A 14,841-nucleotide genomic window follows, 5' to 3' on the forward strand; every position below is an offset into this window, starting at 1 on the left:
GTGGCAGGGGAGTACAGTCAGAGACCAGCAGGAATTGGAATTGAGTCAGTTCCAACGCAGGAAGCCGTTCTGGACCAGAGCCATAGACCAAAGCTGTATGTGGGAGTGCATGCATGCCTAGTCGCCTCAGTCGTGTCTGACTCTGCACCCCCATGGACGGTAGCCTGCCAGGCTCTTCTGTCCATGGGATTCTCCAGGCAAGAATACTGGCGTGGGTTTCCATGCCCTTCTCTTAGAGAAACTTTGGAATGTGTATAGACAACTGCAAGAAGACAGCACTGTTTAAACCTCATGGATGTAGAAATAAGTGGTGAAAAAAATGAGGTGCTTTGAGCTGAGCCCATTTTTTTCTTGTCACTGTGTGATTTAATAGTCCTCAGTCATCTTTAGAGGTGACCTATCTAGAATCCTGTCTTCAGTAATAGATATGGGCTTAGGGTTTTGAGTATGTGCTTGTTCTGTTAGCTAATAGGGCTGGTAGAAGCTGGGAGGTGGGTTTGGAAGAACTAATCTCTTTTTGATGACAAGATAGCTGAGAGGCAAGGATGGAAATCCAGGTGGCTGGGGATGGGACAGGACTTCCAGGATTCTCTGACTGCTTGCACAGTACTCCTGCACCATGCCGTGTGTCCTGTCCTAGGGATGGAGCTCTTCTATCAGATTGTGTCATGAGTACCGTGTCCTTAACCCTTTTCAATATCCCCCATTAGAGCACTTCAGAGAACTCGGCTGCTTTAAGGCACCATTATTAAACCTTAGTTGCATAGATCACCAAACCTTAGTGCATTTTTCTTCTGTTTAAATATATTAGGGTCAACCCCATTTCTTTTTTTCTCTCTGCAGTATTTTCTGTCGGCCTCAGTCTTGTATCGATCATTTGTTCTGAAAACTCTTAATAAGGTAAATTCTTAACAGTTGTCAATGATGAAATAATCTCAGTAGGAAAAATGTGCGTGATCCTAAACCCTCAAGCATTCTACTTAACAGACGTCTACTTAACTTCACAACACTGAATTCAGTTAGAAACTGAAGTAACTGCTTCATGGAGTAGCATAGTTACCATAACATGAGGTTGAAAGACATCATGTTCCCTCGAATACAGCTCTGTGTCTACTTTCCTTGAGTTTTCGTAGTCTGTGCCCACATAGTTTAAGACCACAGTCAAAAACAAAAAATACCATGATTTGGTAACAAAATCTCTCTTAAATTCTGTTTGATGCAAAACAGTCAAATAGCATATAGATAAATCAGTGAAAACAATGCATTTTTGAAGGTTAAATACCTAAAGTTATCAGTGTGGTGAACTAACAGATCCCGAGTATTGTGAAATGAGAACTTACAACATGTTCCAGCTCTAAGATCACAGTCATGTCCACTGGGGACTCTGGTGCTTTGTATGTAGCTGGCCTTCAGGTCCTCCATATGCTAATAGTGAGTGCGTGCTAAGTCGCTTCAGTTGTGTCTGACACTTTGCAGTCCTATGGACTGTAGCCTGCCAGGCTCCTCTGTCCATGGGATTGTCCAAACAAGAATACTGGAGCGGGTTGCCATGCCCCGCTCCAGGGGATTTTCCTGACCCAGGAATCGAACCCATGTCTCACTTCTCCTGCATTGGCAGGCAGGTTCTTCACCACTAGCACCACCTGGGAAAATGGACTTCAGCCTGCCAGGCTTCTCTGTCCATGAAATTCTCAAGAAAGAATACTGGAGCAGGTTGCCATTCCCTTCTCCAGGGGATCTTCCTGATCCTGGAATCAACCCTGGGTCTCCACATTGCAGGTGGATTCTTTACCACTGTGCCACCGGGGAAGCCCTATGTAAATAGCAGTACTTCTTAAATGCCAAGAAATGCCACATACCAAAAACTTGGGATACTGAAAGAAACTTCCTGTCAACTGAAATCTCTTAACTGAGAGTATGAGTATATTTGAAATTGAAACAGCTCGAGCTATGTGTGCGGTTGCCCAGGTTAACTGAAAAAAGAGAGAGAGAGAGAGAGAGAGAGAAAAGAAAGCCAGTCTGTTGCAGTTTCTGAAGATGTACATGCAAGTAAACCTCTCTTTCCCTTTCTCCTCAGATCTGAGGCTTCTAGTTTAATTTTATTCACAGCCATGAATAAATTACTTATTGTTTGTTATGCCTTTTTGTAGCATAGAATGAGTGATTGATATATTGCTTAGCTAGCTTATAATCAGTGGTGAGAAATGTTCAACGTCCTGTTTATAGAGAATGATCATCCTTTAGTGTTCTGTAGTTTTCTGCTGTTCCCAGGTGTGCTTTCAATTTAGATTCTAACCAAAGAAATCATCCCTTAGCTGACTCTGCCTGGAAAAGCTGAACTATTATCACTGAGATGTTTCTAGTTCATTCACTGTAATTACTCCTCTGATGTCTAAAATAGTTTTAGATGTAATTAATTCTCTCTGCACTTGAGGAGTGGTGGTCTTTATGATTTGATTTAGTAATAACAGTATTTTTCAGGACATGAAGTTTATGAAAGTAAAAAAATTATTCCACATATTTTCATAGTAAAATTTATTTCATGACGAATTGACATGTATTTCAAACACACTAGTCAGGAAGTGGTGCTCTCAAATTTCTTTCCCTCTTTTTTTCTCTATTTTGTCAGCAGGTGGCGTCTAAACTGTTTCCTATCTCTTCTGTTTTCTTTGCCTTTTTATTCTTTTCCTTCCTCCCTGCACCACCCCCACCCTCCTTGGCAAACATTTGTCGTAAGAATGGATGCTGTTATTTAAAAAAGTCTGACTGTGACATATTGTCTTTTCAAAAGGACAAGAAGGAAATGAGGAAACAGGTTTTCATTGCTCAAGGCATAATACAACTGGTTGATTTTTCTCTGCTAACATATTTGATAGAGGAACATTCATTTTCCTTTAGAAGCAGATGTTATATTTTACTGTAACAATTAAATTTGCTTTTGTATTTCTATCATATTACTTTGCATGAAGATGACTCCTCTTTTCTCCTTTTTTAAAGTGCTAGTCTATTTTCCAAAGAAAAATGTACAGATAAATTGATTAAAATACATTTGTGCTTAGTTTTGGAAGTAAAACCGATAACCATGATTTGGGCTAGTCATTGTGATATGAAGTACTCTTAAAGATTTATGATTGGGTAGAGAACGCATTGGAGAAGGAAATGGCAACCCACTCCATTGTTCTTGCCTGGAGAATCCCACGGACAGCGGAGCCTGGTGGGCTGCCATCTATGGGGTCACATAGAGTCGGACACGACTGAAGCGATTTAGCACTTAGCAGAGAACACATACAACTTAGTGAAAGATTGTTAATGATTGAAATAGGATTTAATTAATATGTATTACAAAACCAGATGGCAGGTGGGACAGTGTGTCTGAGTTAATTAAATATTCTGAGGAATACTACAAGCCCCACACCCCTTATCCCTTTCCCTATCCTTTCTTCATCACTAAATATATATTAAACGTTTCCAGAATGAATGTGATGTTAGAAGAAAAACAAGTATATGGCATTGTCTTTGCTGTCAAGAATTCAGTCTTACTGAATGTATATGATTTGCTAGCTCACTTTCCTGCTTTAAGAAGAATATTAGGGTGAACTCATTTTAATCTTTGACATATTATTACCTCTCATCTCTGCTTGTCTAAATCCAAGTTTCAGCTCTGCCATATTCTTCGTAATTATCTTAATTCTATTCCTGCCCCTCTCCACTCACCTGCCCCACCTTCAAAAGCAGTGATCTCATGCTTCTCTGAACATGCTTATTAGCATTTATGTAAACCCTTCTCTTGGCTTTTTCGCTTACTGTTTTATAGAATCATTACTTAACAGTTGTTGAACCTAAAGCATCTTGATTTCTAGTAGTTCTCAGCATGATACCCTGCATAGAAATGCTTTTCATTAAGTGATTTATTGAAGGTTTGTTGGATATTAACTTTATGCATACATGGGCTCTTAGAAATAGTCAGACCTGGATTTGGAACTCAGCTCTGTGATTTTGGCCAAGCCTTAACCTCTCTGAATTTCAGTTTTCTCATCTGTAAGCTGGGGTTGAGAATGACTTCTTAATAGAGATGCTGTTAAGATAAAAATCAACAGTGTAGGTAAGACATAGTGCCTCAGATATAGTAGCTGCTCAGTAAATCTTGGTGTGTGTCTTTATGTCCTCCCAGGCTGTGCACACGTGTACGCATAGACATGTGGTATATGTGCAAGATGCTGGGCTCTAGAAGAAAGTCAGGACCTCACAGGTCCTGTGTCCATGTTGCTTAAGGAAGAAATAAAGTCATACAAGGTAGAAAATGATGGTGCTCTTGGGGCAGCAGAGACAGAGTGCCATGGGAGATCACTTCTTTCTCCCAGAGAAGAATGGACTTGGTTTATGAAGAGTTTCAATGCAAAAGGTGGCAATTATGTGGAACGTAAAAGAATGGATAGGGCTTGAATGGGTGGAGCTGAAGACTAGAGAGGCAGATAAATATTTTAAAAGGTGTGTCTTTTCAAAAACTATTGTCGTGCAGTGGAACTTCCTGGTCAGAAACTGAGATTGGAGATGGACATCCCTGTAAGTAGTTTTCTCAGAAACTTGCCAGACGCCTGAGTGTGGTCTCAGTTGGCCTATTCGTTTTGGTTCAAACGTGGTAGCTGCCACCAAGAATGTTGGAAATGATTAAATAGCTTGGCAGCAACTTCACTAGTACTTGAACTTCGGTAATCTATAGCACCATATTGGGTATATTTCCCATGGAAGTGGAGAAGGAGAAATTAATTTGGTAACTGTCCCTAAAGATGTGTCAGCAAGAAGATTAATGATGAAATAATCAAAGATAATGCAGAATAGCTCCCTAGTCCTTTTTGGATACAGATTTTTCTAGGTGTTATCAAGTAGGGAATGAAAGATGCAAGTCATGCTAGAGCTCTCCATCCCTGACCCCCACCCTCCGCCATCCCCAGATCAAGTGGTGGTGTGCTTTTTGGGGTTTGTATCATCTCAATGCAAGTGTGGCCCTTCATCTGCAGTCTGTAGTCTGTATAAAATTAGCATTAGTGATCCCAGCTGGCACAGAGGTAGACCTCTCAGAATAGTGAGTCAGTAAGTTATGGAATCATTTCATACTCTCCACTCATACTTGGAAAATCTTCACAAGGTGGCAAGCTTCCAGTACCCACACACTTTTAAATGATTTATCAGTCTTCAGCAAGGGCCGCTGTGACTGCAAAGTCTCCTCAGGCCGGTGCTAAGAGTGGTCTGAGCACAGCTGAGATGCGTGCCTCACCCCTCTCCGTCCCTCAACCCCGGCTTAGCTCTGCCGCTCCAGGCTGGAAGGGGTGCTGCCCTGGCTGTAGGGGTACAAGAAGAGGATGCTGAACCCACCCACTCTAGAGCTATACAGTAGATGAGAAATCTCTATAGAAATATGTGTAGCAGAAATTTCGGTTGAAGACAGGCACGTCTTTGGAATTGGCAGGTGGCTGATACATCTTGTTAGTATTGAGGTGCCACTGACCTGTGGCCAGGAAGGGGCTGGTCTCTTCTGGCCAGTCTCCTTTCTTTCCCCCACCATCAAATGCTCTCCAAGTCTTCTGCTGTCTAAACAGGAAACCAGGGTGCTAGAATCCCCCAGAGTTAACGGGTGTGAAGGTTGTGGGCGTGTGAATGGCTCAGGACGCTGCCTTTTGTGGCACCCTTTCCCCTCCCGCTTTTAGAGAAATCATCCCAACAGTTGAGTAATTTCCTTTCCCAAGCCCACCGCCTTCATACCCACAGCACTGGGGAAATCATCTTGCACTTAATTCCTTGTGTCTCCACTTTAAAAGCACAAAGATTCCAGGTAGTCTACCCCATACCTGGAGAACTGTTCTTTTCTCAAACTCTAGCCCCCCAAAAGTCTGTTTACAACTACCGCTAATGTTTACTGTGTACTTACTTGGGGTCAGATCCTTTTCTAGGAGACCATTAAGTATCTTTGCTTTAATTAACCTAACAAGCCTGAAAGTTGTATTACCATTTTCATATATGAGTAAATTGTGGCTTATGGGGTTTGACCAAGACGCCTGCAGCTAGTGAGTGAAATAATCTGAGTGTGAACCCAAGTCTTTGATTACTAAACTGTGGAAGGTGTGTGCTGAGTTCTCACTTTGCCAATGACTATTTCATCTTGAGTATGTTTCTTACATGCCTTTCCCTTATCTTAAAAGAAAATCATTAGAGTAGTTGCATTCCAAAATATCCTATGTAAGAAATCTGTGATCCTACTCAGCTGCTATTTGACTTCCAATCTTTTCCAGTAAGAACAATGATTTTGAAATTGTGAAGAGTACAGAACTAGATGAATGAAACTGGAACCCATTATATAGAGTTAAGTAAGCCAGAAAGATAAAGACCATTACAGTATACTAACGCATATATATGGAATTTAAAAAGATGGTAACTATAACCCTATATGCAAAACAGAAAAAGAGACACGGATGTACAGAACAGACTTTTGGACTCTGTGGGAGAAGGTGAGGGTGGGATGTTCTGAGAGAATAGCATTGAAAGAAGTATACTGTCAAGGGTGAAACAGATCACCAGCCCAGGTTGGATGCATGAGACAAGTGTTCAGGGTTGGTGCACTGGGAAGATCCAGAGGGATGGGATGGAGAGGGATGTGGGAGGGGGGATCGGGATGGGGAACACATGTAAATCCATGGCTGATTCATGTCAATGTATGGCAAAAACCACTACAACATTGTAAAGTAATTAGCCTCCAACTAATAAAAATAAATGGGAAAAAAAAAGAGTACAGAACTGCAGCAGTGTCCTGAGAAGTGTAGTTCACTGTGGGGGGAGATAGACCAGTGATGACTGTTACAAATTAATGGTGCCGCATGGAGCTGGGAAGTATCTCAAAAGACCCCAGTATTGACTAAATGTTGAAAAATCATACAGAATTTAAAAGGGGGTTGAAGACAGAAGCAAAACAACCTGTGTCCAAATTTTAAATAAAGCAAGAGGTTGTGGAAGCCAAACAAATGCTCTGGCTATTGGTCACCAACAAAACATACAGTTAAATAGATGTTTGTGAACTTTAAGGAAAGTAAATGATTTTAGTAGGTCCAGTGTGAGTTCATGAAGGACAAATAATAAAAACTTAACTTTTAAGAGTTCACATGTTAAGGGTATGTTGTTGACAAATTTTGCTTTGATTTTACCAAGGCCTTTGACTAAAAATTCTGTGAAGACAGTTGTGTGTTGATTAGATCAGTGGTTTCCTTCCCTGGTGGTTTAGGTGGTAAAGAATCTGCCTGCAATGCGGGAGACCTGGGTTCAATCCCTGGGCTGAGAAGATTCCCTGGAGAAGGGAATGGCAACCCACTCCAGTATTCTGGCCTGGAGAATTCTGTGGATGGGGGAGCCTGGCAGGAAACAGTCCATGGGGTGGCAGAGTCGGACAGGGACAGCACTGAGCCACTTTCACTTTCCTTTCCATCTTCTCTCCCTTTCCCCACCCCTCCCCACCCCTTGCCATATTCTCACCTTCACTCCATACCTGCTGGGAGGGAGTTGCTGAGGAAAGAGCCCAGGAAAAACGATATGTTAAAAAGCTCATCCAGGTCTACTGCAGCCGCTTCATAGACTGGGATTTGAGAAAAACTAACAAGTTTTTAAACTTTTGTGGAGGCAGAGACTCCTTTCATCAAATGAAATGAAACTATCATATAAAACAGAGTGACGTTTACTAGTACTTTAACTTTTTTTGGAGTTTACATTTATAATGTTTACTGAAAAGTCACTAAGAACGGTGACCCCCTTAAGATACAATGAAAAACTTTAAATCAGGTTGATGATAACTATAATGGGTATATTCACATTATCAGCCGTGTTTAATAAAGTTGTATACTTTGCTTTAAATGCGTAATATTTTTAAAAAATCTGTCCATATAGATATTACTTCCAAATTGTAACAAGGGTTTTTTGCTTTGGTTTATTTTTAAATAACTTGCCTTGGGATCCCACCATGTTTTTTGGTTCAGTCAGTCTAAGGTAGGGAATATTTGTTTCAAAACTGTAACCCTGTAACTAAACTTATGGAAACAATTGCTCACATTCCTTGTCATAAATCTAAAGTCATACAGGAAGCATCTAATTCTTAGAATAAATATTTACCCTCTCTCAATTAGGGTATTATCACAAAGGACTTTCTCCTGTGATCAAAGCAAGGCGGTCCAGATGACCCTGCGCCTCACCCGTGGTCAGTGGCAGCCGCCGCTGGGGTGCAGTCTGTGTTTATGGACTTGCTTGAGCAACCTCTTGAGAGCTCACTGTGCACACGGGATTTTTCACACGATCAGGGTGGAGCTACAGCTTCCCTTTCCGGTGTCACACTTAAAGTACGTCCACGTGTGCACACGGTGGTGCCGGGGAGCCCGCTATGGGGACTGCCTGGATGTTCACACAGGGTCTTTGGCACATGACCCTGTGTATACGTGGTGGGTGAAAAGTTTGCTTATCAACCATTGCAGTGTCATTTTTTAAAAAAAATTATAGCTTCCAAATTATATTTGAATATTAGAAACAGATGGTGGTGTATCCTTGGAGCACTTCATAGGAGTCTCTTCAAAAACATTAGTTTGTATTGACTGGGAGCTGATTTATGTTAGCAAAAATGGTTCTCTGGAATACAGAGATAGTTGGAGACAGCCAGGTAATGCAGATGAGAAGAAAATTATCATTCAGAAAGTGTGTTTATGTGCACAAAGAAAGAGCAAAGTAACTTTGAGTACAAAGTGGGGAGTGAACTCTTCTGGCCAGGAAACCAGGGCAGGGTCTCTGGGAGAGAAGACATTTGTGGAGGACATCCAGGACTTGTGTGAGAGAATGTTAGGGAGAAGGAAAGTCATGTTGCTATCACTGCTTTCTTAGAGTACCTTCTTCATTAACAAATTAACTCTATATACATTTTAAAATAGATTCCATTCTTAATAAATTCAAGGTTTGGATCCTTTTCATACTTAAATATGCCTGAAGTTTCTTTCCAAGTCATTACTGTGAGACAGGGATTTTCTTGTTCTGTAGATCTTTTCTGGCTTCCTAGGTGGCTCAGTGGTAAAGAATCCACCTGTCAGTTCAGGAGATACAAGAGACGCAGGTTCAATCCCTGGGTTGGAAAGATTCCCTGGAGGAGGAAATGGCCACTCACTCCAGTATTCTTGCCTGGAGAATCCCCATGGACAAAGGAGCCTGGCAGGCGGGCTGCAGTCTATGGGGTCGCAGATTGGGACATGACTTAGCAACCAAGTGTGTGTGTGCACACACACACACAGACACCCACCCACCCTTTTCCAGGGATACTTTTGCCCAACTTGGCTGCCACTTGAAGATCTGCCTGCTTCATAAATGTGCGCTAAGCCTGACCTCTGCAAGAGTTATGGCCATTCAGCCATTCACTTGTTCACCCACACTGGTATACTGAGCACCTGTTTATGTGCCAAGTCTTAGAGAGTCCTAGACACTCTGCAGAGAACAAGTCCGCACTGGACAGGTGAACCTGATTCCTGGAAACCGCCTGAAGTTCTTATCATTAAACTTACCATTGAAAAGATAACAATGCAACTTTCACTACAAACTGATAACAGCATAGAGAGCACACCTCCCAGAACTCTTACATGTTAACAGGGATCAAAGCTTTACTTCGAGCTGCTTCTAATCAGGCAGCCCGGGAGGGGAATTGTGGTTTGAGACTTGGGACTTTTCCAGCTTATATGGCTTTTTGAGCAGCAGGATTAAAGGTGGGGACTGGCTCTGATAATATTTCTCCCAGGAAACTATCTTTTTTTTTTTTGGTATTCTTTTTTCTCACTAACACTTTATTATTTTTTTTCATTTATTTTTATTAGTTGGAGGCTAATTACTTTACAATGTTGTAGTGGTTTTTGTCATACATTGACATGAATCAGCTATGGATTTACATGTACTCCCCATCCCGATCCCCCCTCCCACCTCCCTCTCCACCCGATCCCTCTGGGTCTTCCCAGTGCACCAGGCCCGAGCACTTGTCTCATGCATCCAACCTGGGCTGGTGATCTGTTTCACCCTACATAATATACATGTTTTGATGCTGTTCTCTCGAAACATCCCACCCTCGCCTTCTCCCACAGAGTCCAAAAGTCTGTTCTGTACATCTGTGTCTCTTTTTCTGTTTTGCATATAGGGTTATCATTACCATCTTTCTAAATTCCATATATATGTGTTAGTATACTGTAATGGTCTTTATCTTTCTGGCTTACTTCACTCTGTATAATGGGCTCCAGTTTCATCCATCTCATTAGAACTGATTCAAATGAATTCTTTTCAATGGCTGAGTAATATTCCATTGTGTATATGTACCACAGCTTCCTTATCCGTTCGTCTGCTGATGGTCATCTAGGTTGCTTCCATGTCCTGGCTATTATAAACAGTGCTGCGATGAACATTGGTGTGCACGTGTCTCTTTCAGATCTGGTTTCCTTGGTGTGTATGCCCAGAAGTGGGATTGCTGGGTCATATGGCAGTTCTATTTCCAGTTTTTTAAGGAATCTCCACACTGTTCTCCATAGCGGCTGTACTAGTTTGCATTCCCACCCACAGTGTAAGAGGGTTCCCTTCTCTCCACACCCTCTCCAGCATTTATTGCTTGTAGACTTTTTGGATAGCAGCCATCCTGACTGGCGTGTAATGGAAAGTAGCTTTAAGAAACCCCTACTGCAGAGGAAGAATCAGCTAGATATTCCATAATGGAAAAGAGCTCTTGCTAGCTATAATTTTACCTTTTCTTCGAGGGGCCAGAGAGCCAAGCTCAGAGAGGCAGTATCGCCTGGGGGAGGTGCACAGGGTGCCCTGCTCTTGGTCATTGGGCAGGTCACTTACCTTCTCGATGGCATCTATAAACAGGTATGATAATGATAATAGTACCCCCCCTCAAAGAACTGTTGAGGGTCAGAGAAGTTAATATATACAGAGTGTTTAGAATTGTGCCTGCCATCGAGTAAGCATTATGTTAAAGTTCGCTATTATTTCTTTTAGCTCTGCGTTTTTGCAGTGTGTTGATTTTCTGAGAACATGTAAGGGGACATACAGGAAGAGTGGTCAGAAGATAGTTCAAGCGAGGATGGTCACTTCCTTCTTTCCCCTCCTCACGCTCCCCACCCTCCTACCCCACAGACCCTGGAGCTGTTTTGTGAGGCAGTAATGTCATATTTGAGTGTATGACCTTGAAAACTTCTGATTAAGTAGTTCTGGGCAAAGCTCTGCTGGTTGGAAAATAAATCAGGCCTCCCACACATACCTGCTCAGCCAAGAATCTGTTTGCCCCAGGAGCCATGGGTAGGCGGGAATGGGAGCAGGCACACACCCAGGCTTATGTGAACTCTGCTCTGGCTTTGGACCGTGGTGTCACCCTTCTCCCTCTGCTCACCAGTGATTTCTGGTCATTGCTTTCCATTCTCAATTCTAGAGAAAGAAATATTTTTATTTTTAAAAATTGCTTTGCTTCCTCTCTCCTTTCCCTGACTCCGGGGAACTTCACTCCCCCTTCCTGCTTGTCTGTTTCTCTGAAGTTTGGCTCTTTACTGCCCTTTGGTACTGCACTAATACAGATTTCTCCCAAGCCCAGGCAGTCACCACGCAGGTAAGATGATGGACCGTAGGGCTCCCTGCACGGCTCCTGAGTTTCAGGGTCTGGGGCAAGGCCCTGGAAAAGTCCCAGAATTTTCTGTTGGTTCTTGTAACCAGGAAGAGAGGCTTCCTGCCTTTTCACTGGGGCGTTGTCATAGACTCTGCTGGCCGTCTCCTATCTCATGGAGAAGTCCTCTGCACTTCCCTCTATAAAAAGGAAAGGGGACAGCAGTTCATATGCAAATACCACACCACCCACTGCCAGGAGGCCAGGCCTCTGGGTCACAGGCTGGTCAGTTGCCCCGCAGCCGCTGCAGTGGGCTGGGTAGACACCCACAGAGCCCAGACCTGTCCTCTTGCCACCCAGGGCTGCAGCACAGGGAAGAAGATGGGGGTAAAGGAGGCAGGCTGTGAGGGAGGCAAGGGTGGGAATGTGTTCACAGGCGTATGTGGGGGGAGCGGATGTCAGGCTGATGCATGGTTTCAGGTGTGGGTTCACCTGTGTCGTATGTTCTTTGGGAAAGGTGCTAATGTGGTTTACAGAAACTCCTCCCAAAGAGAAATTATGGTCATTAGCAATGGTTCTGTAGTTCCCAGATGTATTCATCTGCCTGTCACTCCCCTGAGACGCCCTTTCATGCTGACCACAGAGCACAGAATTGTCTTGTTTTGATAATTCGCCAGCAGCAGGGTAAAGAGCAGATTAACTTGGGTGTAGATTCTTTACTGAGAACTAATGGTAAAGGCTTGCATGAATTAGGAAAAGTTGGAAGAGAGAGTTCTCTTTCTGGTAAGCAGAGTTCTGCCATAAAGGCTTACAAAGTCTTTTGCAGTAGTGGTCCTGTACTTGCTCTTGTGATGTACTTATTCCACACCTGAGGAAAATGACATGGGCACGTTTTCTACAGGCTTCCCAGTAACCATGAAAGATTGTTTATTGGTTTTTTTTAATATGCAAACTTTGGGGGAATTATTTGTATTACTAAATAGCATATGTAAATATATGTACTTAGATACATTCAGTTCAGTCCAGTTCAGTCGCTCCGTCGTGTCTGGGTCTTTGCAACCCCATGAATCGCAAAGCAAATACTGGGACTGTTGCTAAAACAGCTGCTGCTGCTAAGTCGCTTCAGTCGTGTCCGACTCTGTGCGACCCCATAGACGGCAGCCCACCAGGCTCTGCCGTCCCTGGGATTCTCCAGACAAGAACACTGGAGTGGGTTGCCACTTCCTTCAATGCATGAAAGTGAAAAGTGAAAGTGAAGTCCCTCAGTCGTGTCCGACTCTTTGTGACCCCATGGACTGCAGCCCAACCAGGCTTCTCTGTCCATGGGATTTCCCAGGCAAGAGTACTGGAGTGGGGTGCCATTGCCTTCCCCGGCTAAAACAGCTACTAACAATAATTAGGTCAAAACATACCTAAAGGGACTTCCCTGGCAGTCCAGTGATTAAGACTTCATCTTCCAGTGCAAGGAGGGCAGGTTCAATCCTTGGTCAAGGAGTCCTCACAGCCAAAAAACCAAAACATAAAACAGAAGTAATAGCGTAACAAATTCAATAAGGACTTAAAAAAAAATACCTAAAATGGTAAACCTTAATGAATGCACAGTAATTTGTGTGTTTCTCTGTTGAAAAGCTTCATTCAAACTAATTGTCTCCCAATGTCAGAATTCCTTCTGCAGTATATGTAAGATGTGATCATCGAGGCATCGTCTTCTCTCTCTTCACTTTCTTGCTCTCCTCTCCTTTCCTTCACCTCTCCACTGATGCCTGCTGTGTCCAGGTCACCTCAGCAGGCACTGCAGATACACAGATGAGTACCCACAGTCCTGCCCTCAAAGCCTTCCCAGTCTGAAGTACATACAGTGGGGGTGAGGACAGGGAAGAGGTGTGTGAAGTTACCTGGATGAGGAGCAGGCTCTCCCACCTGTTGGGAGAAAGAGAGACAGCATAAGATTCACAGAGGAGCTTATGTGGAAGCGGAGATTTCAAGTCTGAAGGGCAGGCGAGAAATGAAAAAGCATCCCGGGTCCAGTACAAAACCACATTTGGGCTGCGGTGTGAGGCTGGTGCGGCTGCGGTGTTTGATCCCGGGAGGAGCGGGGGGCAGGGCAGCATGAGGCTATCTCAGAAGTGATGGGAGCTCACTGTGTGTCAGAGAGAATAAAAGTTCTGTGTCTGAGAAGTGTATTTTGCCAGAAAGTGTTTCCTCCCTTTGTGCCCAGTCTGTCTGTCTTTTCCATTTTACCTTTGGGTCCAAGCTGCAGGAGCAGCACAGATTGAGCCTGCCCACTCTCTGCCATCTGCCTTGATGTGTGAGGGGTGTTTTGCTTCTTTAAATCTTGTCCCAGGCTGTGTGTACCTTTGTTTGTCCTTCTTAATTTGTTTCCTTACTAGAACCCAGTGGTAATTCCTGTTGGTCCTTTCAGGGTTTTACAGACAATATGTTGTGTTCTCCTGGACTGATCTCACAGACCTCCAAAGAGGTGCTGCCCACCGTACCCTCTTTGTCTGTCGGCCTTCTTTCTGCCAGGTTCCTCCCAGCGGCTTCACAGGATCCCAGAGGGCGGGAAGCATCCGTGGTGGAGTCCAGCATCTTCCCTGCTCTTCTTCCCTACCATACCATCTCCTTTTGGTCAGCTTAGGGCTTTACAGAGATAGAAAGTCTGTTTTTGTCTCAAATACACTACTGGGAATCCTTGCCCTGGAGGAAGAGTATCTTTACAGTCTTACAACTATTATCTTACACTTTAGACACAAACTAAGAAATATATACCTATAAAATGTTAATACAGTTAATTAGGATTGAACTTAAGTAGTTCAGAAGTTAAGGGTTGAGACAGACGTGTGAAAGCTCAGGTTATATTTTCACAGAAAGTATCTGCAATTAGAAAATACCAGTTATGTTCTAAATGAGAGTTTTGGCCATGTATGTAATAGGAGACCCCTCTGTCTGAAAGTGCAGGACCCACCCAAACGGTGGGTCCTCGAGAGAGATTCTCAAAGCCTGTTTGTCAATGGAAGCCAGTAATGTCAATGTCAGTACCTGTAACGAGTCATTAATCATCCATTCTCACCCCTCGATAAAAATTCTGTACTTTCCAAGCAAGCACCGTGGTTTTCCGTGGATTAGCCTCTTTACAAAGAAAGGATGAGATGGGAAAGTTCAATAATTTTGTTTTTTTCACACCATAACCTAGTGCTAAA

The sequence above is a fragment of the Odocoileus virginianus genome, chromosome 1, assembly GCF_023699985.2.
Source record: "Odocoileus virginianus isolate 20LAN1187 ecotype Illinois chromosome 1, Ovbor_1.2, whole genome shotgun sequence".
NCBI lineage: Eukaryota > Metazoa > Chordata > Mammalia > Artiodactyla > Cervidae > Odocoileus > Odocoileus virginianus.